The sequence below is a fragment of the Eumetopias jubatus genome, unplaced genomic scaffold (genome assembly GCF_037043125.1).
Source record: "Eumetopias jubatus isolate StellerSeaLion01/CBP00866 unplaced genomic scaffold, mEumJub1_p1.0 scaffold_16, whole genome shotgun sequence".
Taxonomy (NCBI): Eukaryota; Metazoa; Chordata; class Mammalia; order Carnivora; family Otariidae; genus Eumetopias; species Eumetopias jubatus.
The window spans coordinates 59,952,773-59,972,500 of NW_028274822.1; the positions used below are offsets into that span (position 1 = coordinate 59,952,773).

Genomic DNA, 19,728 nt, shown 5'->3' on the forward strand with positions numbered 1-19,728 from the left:
GGAAAACTTTAGAAAACCCCCAAGGGGCTCAAGTTTAGGGTGAAGCCTGAGGATATATTTACCTTTCCTTCCAGCCCAAATTCTATGGCAATGAACCAGGCTTTTAAAGAAGAGAATAAATCCCTAGTAAGAATGCAGAACAAGTGTGATGCTACTGGTAGAATTTCTCGAGGACGTTTCAAGGCAGGAGAGACCTGCCTTGGTGGAGAAACCAACCTCTGCCCTGGCCTCCCACTTCTAACCTGGGAGAGGCAGGAGCCAGCAGGACAACTCTGATGTTTCCAGCTGAGAGAAGGATGCTGGGGCTCGGTCTCCTGTGGAAGGACCGTGCCTGGGGAAAGACTCTTAATGAATAATTGATACGATGGGTCTTAGTGCAAGAGAAAGACCCAAAGTACTTCCTACGTTAACGCCTGGTTGCCACAGGAGAGACTGCAGAATAGAATGACCGTTGTCACACTCTTAATGACGACAGAAACAAAACCACGAGGGCAACTCTTCACATAGGCACTGAGGCCACGGGGTGCCTTCTGCTAGACTCTCCTGGGCTTGCACCCTGCCCTTGGAGACCAAACTAAGCATACTGGCTCTCCCAGGCTCAGGCCTGGGTCCTGCGTGAGGAGCTTGAGGCACTCCCTGCTGACATAAAATTTAAGGGTAGCATCCATAATCAAGAGAGGTCATATTTCAATGCCATTTTTCAGAAAGTTAAAAAGTTAATGCAAAAAAAAGTCACGATAGATAGAATATTGAAATTTTAAATAAAGATGGGATCCTCTTGTCAGGTCCGGAAAGCTCCACCACACCCCCATCCCCTGCTGCTCCTTGCCATGGGAGATAAGCAGTGAAAGAAAAGACTGGGGAGTCGGGGTAAGGAAGAGAAGAGGGAGACACAGGTCAGCTGTGTAGGAGTCAAAGTGTTAGCCCCACAAGAGGAATTTGCAACACTCGCTTGCAGGATGTGTCTTGCAGGAAGAACTCGGAACTCAGGCGTGCGTAAAGACCTACAGCATGTTCTCTCGGGGATCTGGGACCCTGTGGAATGTGAGAGTGAGGAGTTCAGACGTCAGAATCATATGATCATGTGAGTATGGAATATTTGGACAGAGAGCCTGAATTGAAGGGAATGAGACTGTTATATCCGGGTATTCACAATAAAGCAAAACTACTTCAACTGAAATCCTAAAGAAGACAATGAGACATTCACTGCAAACATTCTGGAAGTACTTAGGGTGTGCCCCCTGCGCCCCCTCCCCCCTCCCCACCCACAGTAGTGGTCTTGACAGGTACAAGAGCCCATTTCCTGACCTTGAAGGCTTTCCGGCTGGAAGAGGCAACCTGCTCCAGCAAGGAGTGTCTGGAGATCTGTGACAGAAGCAGGTGCAGGGCTCACATGTAGGAATGCAGAGACAGAGGTGGCGTGTCCTGCCAAGGGTGATGGTTTGAAAAGGCTCCATAGACCAAGGAGGGCTGGTAAACAAATTTCAACTGCCCTTCCTCATCATCAGTTGAGACCTCTAGCCGGCTAGAGGTCTGGATTGCTTAGTTTTTGCTACATACAAGAAGTGTGTGTGAACATTTTCATACCGTTACTCCCAAATCTGTCCTCCTGCCTCTATTTCCACTTCTCCATAAGCCTCCAGTTCTTCTCTCTCAGTGGGCCTCAGAAATCAAACCTCAGGTTCCAGAGAGAACAATATTCGTCTTACAACACCGTGAGGCTGAGTCAGAAGCTCGTATGAACCATTGATCCAATGAGTACTCCCGGAAGTGCACCCTAAAAAGCCACTCCGGATATTTTTGGACAGGTTTGTGGGGGTCGGTAGGGCCTGTCACAGATATCTAACAAGGGTATGGTTAATCGACATGTGAATCATGCATTCCCTTATGCATATACTCTTTGTGCCACTAAATCAGCCTCAAGAGGGCCCGTTTGAGGACAATGAAAGCAAAGAAGGGAAAATAGAAATGGCTGTAGTTGAGGTGGTCAGACAGAGGGTACTCACCTCTGCTCCTGTCCATGGCCTTCACTTGTCCCAGTCGTGGGGCAGTCCACGTGGTGCTCAAGCGTCCTGGGACTGACTGCAACAAGACCGTAGGCAAGAAGAATGGGTGATTTTGCTGAAATGTGGTCAGGGCTCCATGAACTTGTATCTGCCCCATAAAAAGTTAAGTTGTTTGTTTATGTATTGACTGCCTTCCCACCTCATGATGCACCTTGGAGGCCGTGTCTGCTTGACCTTCTAGGCCACGCCGGGATGAACAGCGTGCTGCAGCAGAAAGTGTATGAGAAATACTTGTTCAAAGCCTGGGTTTCAGTTTTACAAACTGAACGTCTTTCATATCGCACCGTTTACAGCAAAAATGTGAAAGCCGTCATTTCTTGGTTTCCTCATTTGGACCCTCTATTTTTGTTCTCGTTCCCCAGTTATGCTCCCTGAGCCATGGAGAGGGACCCAGGATTGCATGGGCACCATGAACCTTGAGTTTGCAGAGTTAGATTTAATGCTCCATTTCGAAAGGCCGAGCAGCCTGCTGCCTGCCTATATTATTCACTTATCGATCGCTTTTTCACTAGGCGGACACTTCACAGACATTCTACCCATTCGGCTCATGGAAAAGATGGCAGGGGAGACCCCACCCACATCTGAACATAGCTTTTCGAAGGGGAGTCTGTGTTTCTGGCCCTATCTCTGTCATAGGTTGGCCTTTCCAGCTTTTATCCTGGCTTCTGCCTTTGAGTTCAGTTTCCTTATCCCTGGAAGGAAAGTGTTGGGCTGCCTTCTTGAGGCTGGGCAGGGCTGGAGGGAGTTGGAGGGGGGCAGGGGAGATGGGCGGCGACCTTTGGGACCCTCCTCCTGCCCCCAGGCAAAGCTGCTCCCTACACCTGCTGTACACCTTGAACTTGCACATTGGAAAGAAAGGTGCTTCTGCTAAAATTTTTTAAGAATCACTTCACCAAATAACTGTCAAAGTCTTTTTTTGGCTTGGATGCATTTTGACACAATCCGCTTATGTTTTAGAAGCTTATTTATCTTTTCTATAACTTCAAAAATATGATCAGAGGGAAATGAGTTTAAGATACAGATAAATAGGAGTAATAAAGCAGCGAAAGGAAGGGTGACTTTTACCAGTGTTAGCAATAACAGGTGCATCCATGGATATTCCCTTCCCTCCTGACTCGTCTGCCCCATTCTTCATCTTGAGCTGATTCTCTAGTTTCAGGGAACATGTCATCTCCATCAAACCTCCCTAGCCAGAGCTGGAGGTCATCTTTATTTCTCTCCTTCTCTCTCCCTCCCTCCCCTTCCTCTTGCTCCTCTCCCCCTCCCCCTCTCCACCTCTCTCTACCTTCTTCTCCCCCTCTCTCCCTTCCCTCTGCCTCCCCCTCCCCCTCCCCTTGTCTCCCACACTCTCTCTCTTACTCTCCCCTCCCCCTCCCCTATTTCTCCTCCCTCCCCCTCCTCCTCTCCCTCCCTCTCACTCTCTCTAACTCCCTCTCCCTCCTTCTATCTCTCTCTCCCCCCTCCCTCCCCTCTGCCTTCCATTCCTCCTCCCACTCTCTCCTTCCCTTTCCCTCCTCCTCTCCCTCTTTCCCACCCCTCTGCCTTCCTCTGCCCCCCGCCTCCCTCCCTCCCCTCCTCCTGCCCCTCTCCCTACCCCTCCTCTACCTCTCCTTCTCACCACAACAGTTCACTCTGGATTGAAAGCCTCTCAACTTTGCTACTTGTTTGTGACTCTGGCAAATTCCTACCTGCTTTCATAACCCTATATGCATATTCTCTCCTCCTGAGAATGTTCTTTCCTTCTCGTTTATCTGTGAAACATTCAGATATCCCATACTCTGATCTCTGGAACTTACCTCTTTTGTAGCTTATATCACATTTAGGTATGATTACTTAAGTGTCCATGTCTGCTTCAAAACTGTGAGCTCCTCCAGGGCCATGACCATGTCTTAATAACCTATTCTTGGTGCTAAGTGGGCACCAGATATTTAGCAGGTGCTCCATAAATGTCTGATGAATACCAAGTGAATAGATGCGGTAACATATATTAATTATAGCTCTTAAGGCAGCTGTCTAGTATCTGTTTTGGTAGTCTCATACTGGGAGGAGAAGACTTTGGTGAGGATAGCTTCATGGAATATGTTTATTGAACACGGTGGGGCAGGAATTAGAAGGCATCTGATCAGTGAGATAACCTCATTAGTGCTTCTAGGGATGGCTTGTAGAGCAGTGTGGAAGGAAGCTCAGAAGAACACCTGCCTTCTTTTCAGTGTCCCAGCAGAACCTGAAATCTAATATAAGAATTATCAAGGGGACTGAGATGTTTAGCCAAGGAAAAGAAATATTTAAGGGCATTGTACTAGCTATTTTCAGATGTTTGGATGACAATTATGTAAACAGGAAGGTGGACTCATTCTAAATTTCTCCATCTTGCAAAACAACGGCCAGTTGATTTAGGTGTAGTGTAAGGAAGAACCTTTAAAAACTAGAAGCAGCTTGCTTCTAACGCACACTGTGAACAGGATGGTCCTTGCCTGGGACAGAGGGCAAACCCATCCATTGGGGTGTTGGAGTGGACACCCCACCTTACAAAGTTGGTTAGACCAGACACACTTTTGCCCCTTCTAGTGTTCGGGATCTCTGGTCTGACAGTTTGGGAAGAAGACAAATACTGAGCAAAGATTACCAACATAAAGAGGACATCTTTGGGATTTTTGTTACCTGCAAATGATATTAAATCTCCCACCCCCTAATGTTAAACTTTGCATTGTTGCCAAAGATAGAAACAATCTGTGAATAAGACTTTGTCAGAAGAAGAACTTTCTGCATCCTAAGCTCATTTGAGCAGTGACCCTCCCTCCATGAGATGGCCGGTCATTGTATCTCTTCTTACTGCTTGGTGGAGGAGTCGGGATTAGTAATGGGGCACTGTCCCTTTCTGGCCCATTTTCAATTATCAGAAGATTTAGCAGGCTTTTGGGGGGACCCTGCTCATCTTTGCTGCCCTGCGACCTCCTGAGTTAGCCCCTTTTATCTCTTTCTGGATGTCCCACATCCTGGCATGCCACACTGCCCTGGCTAAATAAACCCGTAAATCTCCTTTTGTGTCCTGCTAATCCTTTTATTTCCTAAATCTTAGTTAATCCGAAAGGCTTCCTTTCATCTCTTTAACTGTCCACAGGGTCACCCTGGCCTCCTATCAGCAGTCCTTGCAAACCCGGGTTAGAGTTGAAAGGCTTCCCAGAGTCTCCCCGTTTCTCATTAGATTCCCAGCAGATCAGACAACACCTGCCAAGTGGCAATATTGGAGGCAGGTCCCCGTGGGCAGCCCCTGTGCGCTGGGTGACAGCCCCGGGCGCCGCCCTGCCCCAGGGAACCCAGCTGCTCTCCTCTGCGCCACTTCGGGCCACTAAAACCTGTGCCCTGACCTTGGAAACATGCGACCACAGGCCAATGACAAATCAAATTGGGCTCCAAGAAACACAGGAGGGCCAATGCATGCTAAATAGGTTTTATTCTTTAAAAAATAATAATGATAAAATAAACAAGCAAACAAACAAATAAATTTTATTCTTGCCCAACTTACATGAAGATGGGTTTTGGGTTTGAGGAAAAAGAAGAGTAATTAAGACAACGTTCCTGATTAAAGGAAGCCAACAAAGAGGCCACTCGGTACACGATCCAAAACCAACACTTCCATTTCACCTCCTTCTAGATGCTCATTTGGAAAAGGGATGTAATAGGATCATTAACCTGTCGGTCGCCACATTTATAATGTTTCTCATCAAAGTCTTTCTGCTGACCTTTGCTTTATGGTTTGACGTTCCTGCGCATGCTCCCGGCCTTCCCGGGTTCGGCTCTGCCTCACTGCGAGACACTGGCGCTCACGGGCCTGTTCATGCGTTGTCGGGAGTGATCCGTTCTGTTCTCATGAAGGTAGCTGGAAACCCCTGCACTCGGAGTTAGGAGTGTTGGGTGTTTTGCCTCACTTAATTTAGGCTTTTACCACTGACTAAGCTGTGGCAACTTCAGCGCTCCCATTTTCTCAAAGGTGAACGAGCAGAATCATATCGACATTACATAATTGGGCAAGAATCCGAGGAAAATTGCAAAGCAGCTGAAGAGAGTGACACGTAGTAGGTTGGAGACGAGTGTTAGTTTCCACTGTCTACAAAGTGTTTTTGAGAATTCATGAGATAATACATGTGCAGGAGATCCATAGTCTCTACAGACAGCAAGAGTGTTAAGTGATGTTTCCATACAGGTCTTTTGCTCAACTAGGTGGTAAAAGTACATGAATGATAAGAATATCAGTGAAGTGTCCCTCACCCCCTGCCTTGCCAAGAACCTGAAAATAATCATACCAATACATATGTGGAGGAAAAAATATCTCCATGGCCAATGTAACTAGCAGCTGGATTCTAGTTTAATTATAACAAACAAATGGGACAATCTAAAGAAAGACTCTCTTATCAGATGTGCCAATGGGGTGGAGAAAATGGGGGAGATGGAGAGGCAAGTTGGCCCTGGTGGCGATGCAGTCTCTGGAGGGCACAAGCTCTCTGACCAACAGCAGTAGTTTCATCCAGTTCTACTGGTTGCAATATGTTTCAAGACAATCTACTTCTTTCTTTAAACCTGCCATCACCAAGCAACCTTCTGACCCCCCCTTCTCTCTCACAGGCATCTTGAAAGGTGCACCCCGGATGAATGACAGTCCAATCCACGGAGAATTCTTCCTCACACTAAATTACTTTGTTGGTCTGGGCCACACTGCAGCCTCTCCAGAAGTGGGTCAGTGTGAGTCCATTGTGGACATTATGCTCTTTGCTCAGGGGCCCGTCAGCCGCTCTGTCTATGGCTGCCAGACTAAGGACCACCCCAGATGTCTGTAGCTCACTAGGCTGCTGCCTCAGTGGCAGGCCTTTGCGTAATGCCAGCCCCGGTCTGAAGAGCGCTCGTTTGACTTTAGCCCAAGCACTTAGAGATTCGAGACCTTGTTTAGATTTCTTTGTATTTCCCACCCAGTGTGCAGCCTAGTGCCCCACAGGCAGCAGGAACTCAAAAATTCATGACGTCGAGGAGGAGAGCCGCTGCTGTGTAAAGTTTTCAGAGCACCTTCCGGATGCCGTGCTGCCCTGAAGCGTGGACCTCAGTTGGGCAACTTCTTGAGTAATGACTTTCCCAGCTCCTGCCTTGGTCCATCTGCGCTCTGCATGGGGCTGTGTTTGCTGGGTGTGTGACACTTGCAGGTCTCATCATCCCCACCCACAGCCAGGCATCCTTCCCCCTTGTTTATGTTCCTAAAATATCTTGATGTTACCTCTTGTGTAGAACTTATTTTGTACTTTCTTTTCTTATAACTCACTTTTAAAAAATACACTTGGAGCTCCCCTAGATTATCCGCTTCTTGATAAGGTCCATGCTATAGTCTATCTTAGAAGCTCTCTGTGCAGGGATGCCTGGGTGGCACATTTGGTTAAGCCCCTGACTCTTGGTTTCTGCTCAGACCCTGATCTCAGGGTCTTGAGATCAAGCCCTGTGTTGGGCTCCGTGCTCAGCACTCAGCGTGGAGTTTGCTTAAGACTCTCTCTCCTTCCGCTCCTACCCAACCCCAAATAAATAAATAAAATCTTAAAAAAAAAAATGCTCTGTGCCAAAATACAGGCCTATGTTAAGAGCTCAATGCATATTTTTCGAAAAGAATGATACCACTTGATGTGGCTCCCTTGGGTTTCTCTGGCCTTGGTGTTAGCTTATGGAACATTAAAGCTGGCTCTAATTTGTTTGGTGGAATATCAACCTAAATCTGCAGGGGGGAAGGGGGAGCCATATTTTTAACCTATAGAATTCCATGAGAAATACTTGAAGTATACTTGAGGGTCAAAAATGTCACTAATACGACCCAGTAACAAAGGGTTCTGTTATTTCCAGTGAAAAAATTATCTAAGCCTTGGTAGTAGGTCGATAGGGACGATGAGCAGAATGATAGTAATTGTCAACTCCGGGGTCCTCTTCACATTTCAGCCCCAGGAAAATACAGAGTATGGGCTGTTTCTCCAGCTATCTGCCTGTCTGATGGGAACAGACCTACTCTATCTTTTGAACCCACTTGTGTGACTGATGAAATTGTTATTTCTAGGGAGTTTTTTGAATGTCCGAGTTTTTCATACTCTGAAGGTTTTAATGATTTTCCCCTAAGAAATGAGTTGTTTGTTTTGTTAATAGTATACCAAGCCAACACTTAACTCTCATGATATGAAGTTTGTTAACAATTAAAAAGAGAAAAATGAGACCAGTCTTTAAGGAACTGACTGCCACAAAAAGGAAAAGAAGATGTAACCACAAATAAAATGTATAAATACATACTGACAGCAACCTGCAAATGTATACTGAAATATAACAGCTTCACAGAGATGGGCACATAAGTGTTAAGAGGTTGTCTCCAGGGATATGAACAATTGGAAACTTTTCCCAAATTCCAGAACACATTCATTTGAGCAAATCAACCCTTCCAGTCTGGCAACAAGAAAAGCCAGATGTGGTGTGGGAACCAGTTAGAGAGAGGACTCTTTGTCCTTGAGTGTCCTCTCCTGTGACCTAATAAAAGGTCCCCACTTTGGCCTCTACGCCCTGGGTGCTGGCTTGTGAGCTCTGTGCCCACGGGACCCACCTGGTGCTTTCTTGTTGTCACATGCCACACCAACACGCATGTGCACTTGGACACATCACCTATCCAGAGGGTGAGAATGTGGGTGTGCAGAGGGCTTGGAGACTTTGCAAGGCTCCCAGGCCCAAACTCTCAGGGGATAGTCCTTGTGTGCCTTCAAAATACTAATCAAAAATAGGCCTGAGACTTTAAAAACAAAGCATTTCCCTCACCAGGGCTATCAAGTCTTGCTAAAGTGTACTAACCCAGTGCTTGAATGTGAATAACGTATGGACCCTCTTCGAAGGGAAAAACATTCCTTTGCATCCCTAGAGTTGACTTAAACCCCTAGAGTTGACTTAAACCTATTTTGTTATAGGATCACTTAAATATCCACAAACACTAAATTATATAGAGAGTCCTTGCACTGTTAATCAATGCTAAACCCTGGAGGCAACACGATTCAAGTTTCTAGCATTAGGCAGGATGGGGGCTCAAGATAAAAGGTAATTACAGTTTTAGAGATACAGGGATGCATTTTTGTACACCTGTTTATGTGATTCAGGAAAAAATGTACCTGCTACAGTATATTCAAATGTATACACAACCTTTAAAATTTAAAATCATTTCAGGTACCAACCATCGTGGTGTCATTTGCTAGGAAATTCTACTTCGATGAAGATAATAACATTGTTTCCACACAGAGAGAAAGAAAACACACTTGGTGGAAATAACACGTTTACCCGAACTCTCTGGGTTTCTCAAGCTATGGAACTCTTCAGGCTGAACATTTTTGCTCTGTGAGAAATTTTTTTAAGTCTGTTTTCATTTCAGTGTTCATCTAGAAAAATTATTTTTATTCAGTTTAAAAAAAAAATCTGAGGGGTGCCTGGCTGGCTCAGTCGCTGGAGGGTGTGACTATTGATCTTGGGGTTGTAAATTCGAGTCCCAAGTTGGTTGGGTGTAGAGATTACTTAAAAATAAAATCTTTTTAAAAAAAAATCTGAGGTCTCCGTATAACAAATGAGGGACAGTGCCTTCTAGGAGGAAGGAACAGGGAGAGCTGCCCCTCCAAGCCACCTCAGTGAATCTGGGTTTGAAGAATCTTCAGAGGGAATCATCAGGGCCAAATGCCACGGGCCTCTGCCCAGCCTGGCTGGTGCCGCATGGGGAGATGCGCATGACCCACTTCCAGAGGCCACGGGCTCTGATGGGGAACCTCAGGAAAGGCACAGCCGCCTCAGGGCTCATGTAGCTCCATCCTTCCGGGGCGGAGGATTTGGTTTTGCTTTGTGACTATGTAGACCAATGAACAAAAGCATGAATTTAGAGACAAAGGTTTGTATTTCTTTTTGTCGTATCTATCACCTCAAAGCCCAGTTACTGTTACACTGGATATCCCAACTCAAGACATTCCATCTGCAAGGTTCCAGGCGGACTCCAGGGCACAGAATGGAACAGAATGAAGCAAACAGCTTACAGAGTAGATGAGCAAAACGCCGAACAAACCAAGACATATTTATGTGTAAAGTGTGATAAGTGAACAGGGTGCTATAATGGGGAAGGTGAAGGTAGTGTAGCTCAGAACAACCTCTTTAAGGATAATATTTTGAGGGCAAAGATTTTCTTCTTGGAAATCTTTTAGGGAAAGAATTGGCCATATGTATTGGTGGATTGTGTAATTATAATCCATAGGATCTGAGGCGTGGCAAAAACTCTAAAATATTTCCTTAACTCCCAGTACCCCCAGATCAGATCTTTCAGTTTGGTTCTCCCCATTGGGGTCACAAGGTCCACAGGGAGCTGGAGAGAAGGCCAAAACCCACAGAGGGACGGCAGTTGCTTCACCCATGCTTGTGGACATGTGGAGTCAGGCACGGTGTTTAGGGAAAGGAGCCAGTGGAGACCCCATGGTGGGTAGCCAGGGAGTTATTTCACCTGAACCCAGGCGAGAACTCACTGAGGCCTGGATTCGGTAAGGAGCCGTGAGAATGTGAGGAAAGAAGCTGATGTCTACTTGCCCAAGTAGAGTCTATAACACTGGTCTCCCCTTTGAATTCCTGCTCCATGACTTTCCTCTGAAGTGTGTAGTCCGTGGAAGCTTGTGTTTTACTGAACTCATGGACAGATAAATGGTAAGCTCATTTTTCCTAGGGCTATTTCCCACCATTTATATCTGGTCCTAAGCCAGCACAGAGAGTGCAGAAAACAAATAGCAGAGTTCAAGTCCATTGTTGCTGCTATATGCCTTTAGGAGATTCTTGCTTCTTTCTCCCACTCAAAGTCTTTCCTCGGCAGGTGACTGTTTGACTAATGGTAGAGGCAGGAAATGGGAGGTGATGGAGAGCAGAACTTCTGTAGTGATAACGCCCCGGGGATGGGCTTCCTTCTGGTTATGTCTGGTTATTCCTCAAAGAGCAATGTGGGGCGACAGGAAATCACAAACTCTTAGACTGAACTGGGTCCAAATCCTGACTTTGTCTCCTGGGCAAAATACTAATTCTCTCCTCCCTTCAATATCCACACTTGTAAAGTAGAGCTAGTAGGACTGATAGGAGGCATGTTCCCTGACATGCAGCAGGCTCTCCATAAAGGCCGTTTTCAACTCCCCATTCAATTTTTCTGTTTAATGATTAGAAGTGCCCAGGCCACTGAAAGGATGTTTAGGAAGAATTCCCATTCCACGCCATGTCTCCTCTCCCCTGCCACCTCGGTGGTCAACGGCATGGCCACGCCTCATGTGCCGGGACTGACATAGAAAGAGTATGGTTGGGGGTCAGACCAGCTGGAGAGCAGAGCCAGACCCCCGAATGACTTAACACTGGAGTCCGTGGACACAGCAGGCTGGGGGCCCACAGGGAAAGGCCAGGCATCGAGGAGGAGGGCAGAGAGAAGGTGTGCGATGAGACAGAAGAACGGGGACATGTGCAGGGAGCTGGTGTTTGGTCAGGCATCTGTCATCCCACTTGGATGCTGCCATGCTCACGATTTATGGAGCATGTGTGGATTCCCACGGTGACAATCAATGGCTAGGAAGGTAAAGTGTACTAAGCACGTACTAGAGCTCAAGCACTTTGTATACCCCGTCACTGGCCCCTACAACACCCCTGAAAGCTTTTTCAGATTTGGATACTCAAGAGTTCAGTATCATGCCAGGGTCATAGAGCCATGCAGAGGTGTCAGATGGCAGATTGGAGATCAGGGCTGTGACAGGAAGCTGCTGCTCGCCCCATCTATCTTGCTTAGTTGAGAAGTTTCTCGTTCCTCACTGTATTTCTAGTTGCCCTGTCCTTGTCCTTCTCAGGAGAAGAGTGAAGGCGAGCACAGAGCAACCGGGAAGGCCCCTCGGGGACTATTCACGCCGGTGGGTGTGCAGTGGAATCCTCCTCTGAGCAGCGTCATTTTCGGCTCAGGATCTGTCATGGGGCAGAACCCACCCACCTGCTTCTGGAAGAGCCTTTGGAGAAGGCCTCGCCACAAACTCATTGTGTAGATAATCAAGTGAGGTAAAAAGTGAAGGGAGTGAGGGTCTGGTTGGAAAGGAGTTTTTTTATTTTTCAGCTCAGCAGTCCAGGAACTGGCCGTTGTTCAGTGACCTGGAGCCAAGGCTCCTCTCCTTTCCTTCCTCAGGTGGTGGCAGAAGCAGCACCGCTGGTGACCTGGTGCAGAGGATACGATCCAGTCCACTTTGTGAGGAAGCCCAGTCCGGCTCCCAGTCCTCGGATGGGAACAAGAGTGAAAAAGTAATAAAGAAAATACCAAGAAAATCAGCCCCATCAGCCGGGAAGCCTGGGGCCGTCGCTCACAGGCCACAGCAGAACAGTGCCAGGTATTTGGAAAGACCCGGAAGGCCCAGGAAGGCAGGGGAGGCGGCCCTGAAGCCACTGAGGAGCTGCCTTCCTCATGTCCTGGGATTTCTCAGGGTTGCCCCCATCCGAATCTTGGGTGTGGCAACAGAGCTCAGTGACAAGGTCTGGAATGAGAAGCCCACCACTGTCAAGGACCTCTCTCCATAAGCTTCAGGCACCCCTGGGGCCAAGCCAGTCCCTAGATAACACACAGATGCAGGACAAGGGGTTTCCCAGCAGCAATCAGGGGTCAGTCCCGCAGAGGGAATATGTGGAGTTAGCCCAAACCAGAGGGACCCAGATGAGGACAGCAGGGGGTGCCTGGGCCTGAGTCACAGCCAGAGGAAGATACTTCTGCAACCCCTTCTCTGATCTGTGGCCCTAAATCTCTTCTTTCTCCAGCATTTCCAGGACCACAGACTGGCTCCTCTGAAGCTGCCCTTCCCTCTCTCTCCCCTGCAGGAGCCTGACCAGTCCCCTGCTCCCTCCCGCTGCCCACTTACCCTAATCCCCTTGGCTTCAGCTGCCATTTGTATGTTCAAAGTCCTAAACTTCTCACACTGGCCCAGACCCTTCTCTTGAACCAGCTCTCCATTCCCAGTAGCCAGTTGCACCCCCATTTGGGGGCTCGCAGGCCACATAGAACTGGTTGTCTCCCCTCCCAGATGCCTCTTCTCCATCTTCCTTCTCAGCAGAGGCCATGATCGCACCCTCAGTCGTCCCAACAAGCCTGTGGGGTCCTGTCCCGTGCCCGCTGCGGGCCCCGCCCCTTGCGTCGGCATCCCCAGCATCCCCGGAAGTGACGCGGTCCCAAGGGTTCCCTCTCTGTGCCTCCCGCAGCCGCTTCCCACCCCCATCCTCGCTCTCCCCTTTTCCTGCTGAACTATCCCAAGGGCATGCTTCTCGGCGGAGCCATGGCCTCTGCCGGAATGCAGTCCTACGCAGGGTGCCTCCTCCCTCCCCTTCAGTCGTTTCGGGAGGCCCAAGTGGTGTCTCCATCCCCGCGCCAGCCTCACATGCCCCTCTCTGGACTAGACCCCGGCATCCTTGGGCCGGAACCATCTGTTTACAGCGCGGGCCCCCCCAGAGAGTGGAAACCCCTCCAGAGACCGGATCCGGCCCAGCAAGCATACCAAGTGCTCAACAAACATGGCTCCGTTGAGAGCAGATGAATGGGTAAGTGGGTCATTTTCAAACTGATTGTTATAATTAGGAGTGTCCTCCAACTTCTTATTCATCCAGGAATATTTTTGAGTGCTTTGATGCTGCCAGGCGCTCTTTCAGGCAATGCTCATACAGTGATGAGTAGCACAGACAGAAGTAAATCCCAGCCCCGGTGAGACTTGCATTTTAGTGATAAATAAAATAAATAAGTAAGGTAAAACTGTGTCAAGTAATGGTGAGGGCTGGGGCGGCGGGGAGGAGCCAGGAGCAGGGAGGTGGACGTGCTGGCCAGGGGGACCCCCTAGTGAATAGGGAAGAAGGGCAGAGCTGCAGATGGTCCCCTAGAGGCAGAGGTGGAGGCGCCTCCTGGGCAAGGAAGGCATGCGAGATCTTGAGGGCCTTGTGTGCCTGTGGTCTTCCTGGAGCAGCAAGTTCCAGAAAAAAGGGCCACTTGTCATTGAAGCTGTGCAGTCCATCAGGGATAAAATGAATGCAAAAATGAACCCATTCAACCTGGTTCTCGGAAAAAGAAAATGTTTGGGATGGGGGGGTGCGTGGTGAGGGAAAGACAGGGAGACAGTAACACTCCGAGTGACCGCTGGGGAGCTCCGATTTCCCCTCCTCTTACCCTCATTACCGGCTGTGGCGGCATCCTTGGGGCTAGGTGACCACATCACTGGGGATTTCACGGGAGCCTGACCTCCTCTTCCAACCAGGCTGGCCGGGCCAGGGCCCAGCGGGTGGGGCGCTGCTCAATCGCAGTCTGTGTGCATCCACAGGGGCCGGGACAAGGGGGCTTTAGAGAAGGAGTTGGCCACTAGCTCTGCTGTGGCAAAAAGAATTCGAAGGAGGGAGGGTGGATGATTTCCAGGAAGAGAAAGCAGTGGCTGAAATGGTGAGTGCAGAGGGAGCCCAGTCTCTGGGAGGTGTCTGAAGCCAGAATGAGCCTGGTTCAGGCTCTCCAGGCCTCACCTCTGCCCTTTGAACCCTGGCCTTAGGGCTAGAAGAGGGAGTGTCCGCTTGTTGGGGTGCTGGGTGCAGCGCAGTCCCGGAGTGGGTTCTGGGGCTTGTTCCGCACGAATGGCCAGTGGACAGAGTTGGTGGGAACCCGCTGAGCGCCTGGAACCAGAGCTCCCCCCTCCCCAGAGCCCCACCACATCTCATTCACAGCAAGCCCACCCTTTCGTCCTCTGCTCACTCTCGGCTCCTTGCTGCCTACTCTTGACTCTTCTAAAATGGGAATTACTGCCGAACACTTGGGAGTAAACTCCCCAAAGCCCATCTGTTCCCCACAGCGTAATGTGACTTCATTTAATTCTTTCATCCGGGCCGTCCTCCCCCAAGGCCGTGGGTACTGTCTAGAGAGGAGGAATGGGGAAATGCTTGAGCTGGGGAAGCTGGAGGCTGTGGGCCGGAGCAGGATTCTTGCAGATGGGATGTGTGTTCCCCCAGGGGCGCCCAGCTTTTCCAGACAGGGAACAGCAGTACGGGTCTGGGGTGGTTCTGTCAGGCTTGCAACTATGTCCTGCCCCATGAGGAATGACAACAGGGCCATCACATGCTAATATTTTATGCTTTGAAGACGATGAAAACATGCTGCCAGTTAAACTCTAATATGCCATCGATAAGAGGTTTGCATCCTGAATTCAGGGATGTCAGAATGTTGGGGGTACATTTAAGAGTGAAAGAAATACTCTGTATCCTTTTGTCTAAGTTAGATACCACCTATGTTACATTTAACAGTGACTGCAGGCACGAAAGTTTTGAAAAAGTATGAAACACTTAAATGAAGAGCATTTCCTCCTTTAAATTCTCCTGTGAACGTGAGGACTTCTCCCCCTATTAAGTTTTATCAGCAGCAGTGAGAATAGCACAATTGCATCAGAACAGGCAGTTTCTCCCAGGAATGAACAGTCCGGGCTCCTGAGTGTTGCTTAGTCTTGGGCAAGAGTCTGTGTGACTGGAAGTGACAGTGACGTTGAGACCTTCAGAGATGAGGCAGGACTCAGGGCTCCAGAGGCCTCTGTGATCCAGGTATGCTTAGCTCCAGCTGCGCTGGGCGGGGCCAGGGGGACTCTATATCCGGGCACCAGGCACATGACTGGGTAAACTCAGGCATGAAGTCTGTCAGCAACCAGATGGTGGAAAACCCTGTATTCCTTTGTTTTCTAGATCTTAATAATTGTAGGGTGTTTACAGAGCATACACACACCACACAAACTCCCACACTCATATGTGCACAAATATCCACACACACACACACTCACACATCCACTTATACACCCTCAAGTACCTGCCTTTACTGCTACCCCAGAACACAATGGTCCATTTGAAGAGGAGAAAGGTGTTTTGACATCTGAAGATGGGAGAGTCTCATAGAAAAGAGTCATCCCGAAGCCTCTTTGTTTTCCATAATTCAAGCAGAACAAATTCTGGGTTTTTTTCCCTATGAAAAAAGAAAGAAAAAGCTTTTGATAGTCTAAGTTGTTGATGGGTTGTGGAAAGTGGGGGTGGGGGGGCAGAAAGAATCTTTGGAATTACACACCTCTCTCTCACACACATAACGCACACACAACTCACTGACGAATTTGCAGTATGAGAGTGCCTTCAGATTTCTTTCTCTCGATAAAGAAGCAATTGTTTTTTTCTGGATGCCTAAACCTAGAAGCAGGATGGATGTTAGCAAATGATCAATTCCAGTTCAAGTTATTTTCCCCTTTGACTGTAATATTACAAGAAAACTTATGTTGAAATATAACCCATATTTCAAGGAATGCCCATGCTCACATCTTTCACATTAGCAAAGAGCTTATGTTTACCTGTTTTCTACATTTGCACCTGGGGATAAAAAATTTCTCTCCAAGACCAAGCTGGAGACAAGTTAAGCCCTTGAAACTGTGTTCCTGGTGAGACCTCATCTGTGTGCAGAAAGGCCCCAGAATAACCCGGGTGAGAGCCAAGCTGGTCCAGAGGAAGGCCATTCTGGAAAAATAAACCTTGGGGAGAAAGCAGACCTGGCTTTAGAATAGCTACGCTTAGGAAAAGTGCAATAAAGTAGGTTTGCAGGCTTAGGGTGAGGGTGCCAAGTTTTTATACATGAATGCTGTCTATCAATATTGATAAAATCTCAGGACCTGGGGCCCGCAAATCTTTAGAATTGAGCTCATGGTTAGGTAATGCTGGGGCGCTAAGGAGCAGAGAAGTCTTCTGGCCAATAGTTTCTGGACTATTCTGATTGCAGATTGGCAGTCACCTAGTCAACCTGTGTCTTCCCCAGAAAAGAAGGGTCCTACTGTAGGGGAGGTGGTTGGTAGGGTCATGTGTCCTTCAGGTGGTAACGCTCTCACCATTGCTTCCATTCTGGAGTCAGAATTTTCTGTGTATACTTGAAGCACCCAGGGGAGGGAAGATAAATTCCTAGACATTGCCTCAAGAGCTTTTGCTTCAGTAAGTCTCACATTTGTAATAGACACCATACATAAATCTGATAGAGTTTGTCTAATTCCCCAATTTGAAAACTTCCTTTGCAAATTAGGAAACCCTTAAGGGAACAAGAAAAGAAAGAAGAGAGAACCCAGATCAGGCAGCGTTTCTCCTTGTTAGCATATCTGGAAAGGCACACCGATATATCTAACTATGGGTTTCAACTTCTAATGACATTCCGCCCCCCCATCCACCTCTAGCTAATGCATCTGTATTAAATTCATCCTCTTTTATGTTGTTTACCTATTTGTTTCTATCGGGTCTCATTCCAAGAAGGATTTAAAAGCCTCTTGCAAACTGCATCATATATAATCTGAGATAAAATTTATGATAAAGGATTGGGAAAATACAGACCAAAAGGCAAAGCTACTAAAGTTGAACACAGAAATAAGTAAAAACATTTCAACCTAACTTTAATACTTCATTACTTCATAAAAATAAAGATCATAGGTACCCTTTATCATCATTTCATAGCATCATCAATATAAAACTTAAATGTCTAAAATTAAAAAAGAACATCCCACTTCTGATAGAGAACCAACACATTGTCAGTGTAGAAAGTTGGAAAATAAAGATAAGTATAACTGATTGAAGGCAATCAACTTTAATATTTAGGTGTGCTTCCTTCAATTTGGAGACATATAGGAATATGCATCTGCGTATCCATAGAGATAGATTGGATATGTCATAATTGGGATGATGCTACAATAATTTTTTTCAATTCCACTTTCTATGAAATGTGCAGATGAGGCAAATTTATAGAGAAAGAAAGTAGATTAGTGGTTGAGGAGTGGGGAGGGGAAATGCAAGGGGATGGGAAGTGTGTGCTAACAGATAAAACTGTTCTTAAATTATTGTGATGATTGAGCAACCGTGTAAAATTATTCGAAACCATTGAATTGTACCCATAAGTTGGGTGAACTTTATGGTGTGTGAATTATGTATTAATAAAGCTGTTAAAATATTGCAGATAGTTATACACCAAGATTTCACAGCATAAAATCCACTTTTTGTTTGCAGTTTTCTTCCATCACCTTACATTAAAATGAATATCAGCTTATATTCGTCTCTTACATAAATTGTGATTTTGTAAGGGTGATCACTTTGCTTCAGATTGAAACTTCACATAGCGTTTAGTGAAATGATATGTGTCCTTCCAGAAAAAAGAACCCATTCCCTGAATTAATATACCTAGTAACAATAAATATGGACACTTCCTTTCATCCATCTATCCATCCATCCATCTGTCCATCTGTGCATCTGTTCATCCATCCATTCATTCACTCAGTAGCCATTGCATGCCTGCCATTCACCATCCCTTGTCTAGCTGCTGAGAATCCAGCAGTGAGCAGAAGAGACTATGGCCCTGCCCTCACCACATCATTTTCTCACCCCCCACAGCCTTCATAGCACACATGGGGCACACAAACCTGTTCCTTGATCTCCACTTCTACCAACCACAAGAGTGATTTGTTAAATAAAATATGAAAGGTGCATTTGAAAGGAAATGCCAGAGGCAGGAATAGACTCATGGAATTTCAAAACTTTAAGGGTCCATAGCTATTTTACGGACCTGAGAATTGACCCATGGGTCAATTCAGGGATTTGATAGAGGGAGTAGGTATGTAGCAAAATGAAAACATCTAAACCCCACAAACTCATGTCTATAGCATAGCAAAAAAAAAAAAAAATCATTCTTCTCTCTTGAGGCATATTTATAAGGCAGATCTTCTGGGAGTGTACCAATTATAGGTGCTTTATTCTTTTTCAAAGGCCATTTAAAATGTATAAGTCTATAGATTTATTTTTATTCCTTTGTAAGTCTTATAAAAAATAAATTCCTAAGTCAAAAGTGGTGTTTTTTAAAGCATGTTTTTGATTCCTTTGTCAGGCCATATTTTTGGTTTATAAAATACAGTCACCATAGCCACATTCTTCTCAAAAAGAGTAGGTGGTTGTGGCTTTGGAGTTCCCTGTCCTCTGCGCCTGCCAATGTCGTTAACTTGCTAAACCTGAACTTCTGCTTGGCTCAAAATCTTTAATTACTCCCTGCTTCTCTCAACCCTTTCATTATTATAAGCAATTAAATTGCAGAAGTAACATCATCTTTTTCACATCTGGAAGATATTACCACTCATCTCCTTTCTCTCCAACCAAGCCCCCATCCAGGGCTGAGCGGGAACCCCCGAGCAAATGTTCACGAGGAGAGGATGCCCAGGCAGGGGTCAGCACAGTGAGCTGGCTGGCCTGGTGTTGCCGGCTCAATCCATGACTGAGGATGGTCACCCAACCTTGGGGCCTTGGTCCCTTACCCGGAAAACAAGAGATGCTGCTTTATCTGTATTCCTCAGTCCCAGAGGAATTGGGACACACGAAGATGCAGAGGAATATGTCAAATATTCTTCCTGGAAAATCATTATTTGATGGAAACTGGAAAACATTTACTATTTCATTAAAGCAATCAGATTTATAACAGAGCAGAATATCAAATTTACGAAAGAATTAAAACTAACATATGAGTTCTCAAAAAGAAAAAAGAGAAATGTCCTAGAGTCAGCAAAAACTTCTGGTTAAGTGC

The 19,728-nt window shown here is 46.8% G+C and overlaps 1 long non-coding RNA gene across 1 annotated transcript in view; it reads left to right on the forward strand.

The window, feature by feature from the left end:
- LOC114224709 (uncharacterized) overlaps nucleotides 1–19,728 on the forward strand; it is a 46,599-nt gene that overhangs the window by 4,737 nt on the left and 22,134 nt on the right. Inside the window, exons 3-7 of the long non-coding RNA XR_015767031.1 lie at nucleotides 959–1,084; nucleotides 9,288–9,455; nucleotides 11,960–12,161; nucleotides 12,286–12,484; nucleotides 12,906–13,679. This is a non-coding gene — a long non-coding RNA (uncharacterized LOC114224709). The remainder of the gene's footprint in view (nucleotides 1–958; nucleotides 1,085–9,287; nucleotides 9,456–11,959; nucleotides 12,162–12,285; nucleotides 12,485–12,905; nucleotides 13,680–19,728) is intronic.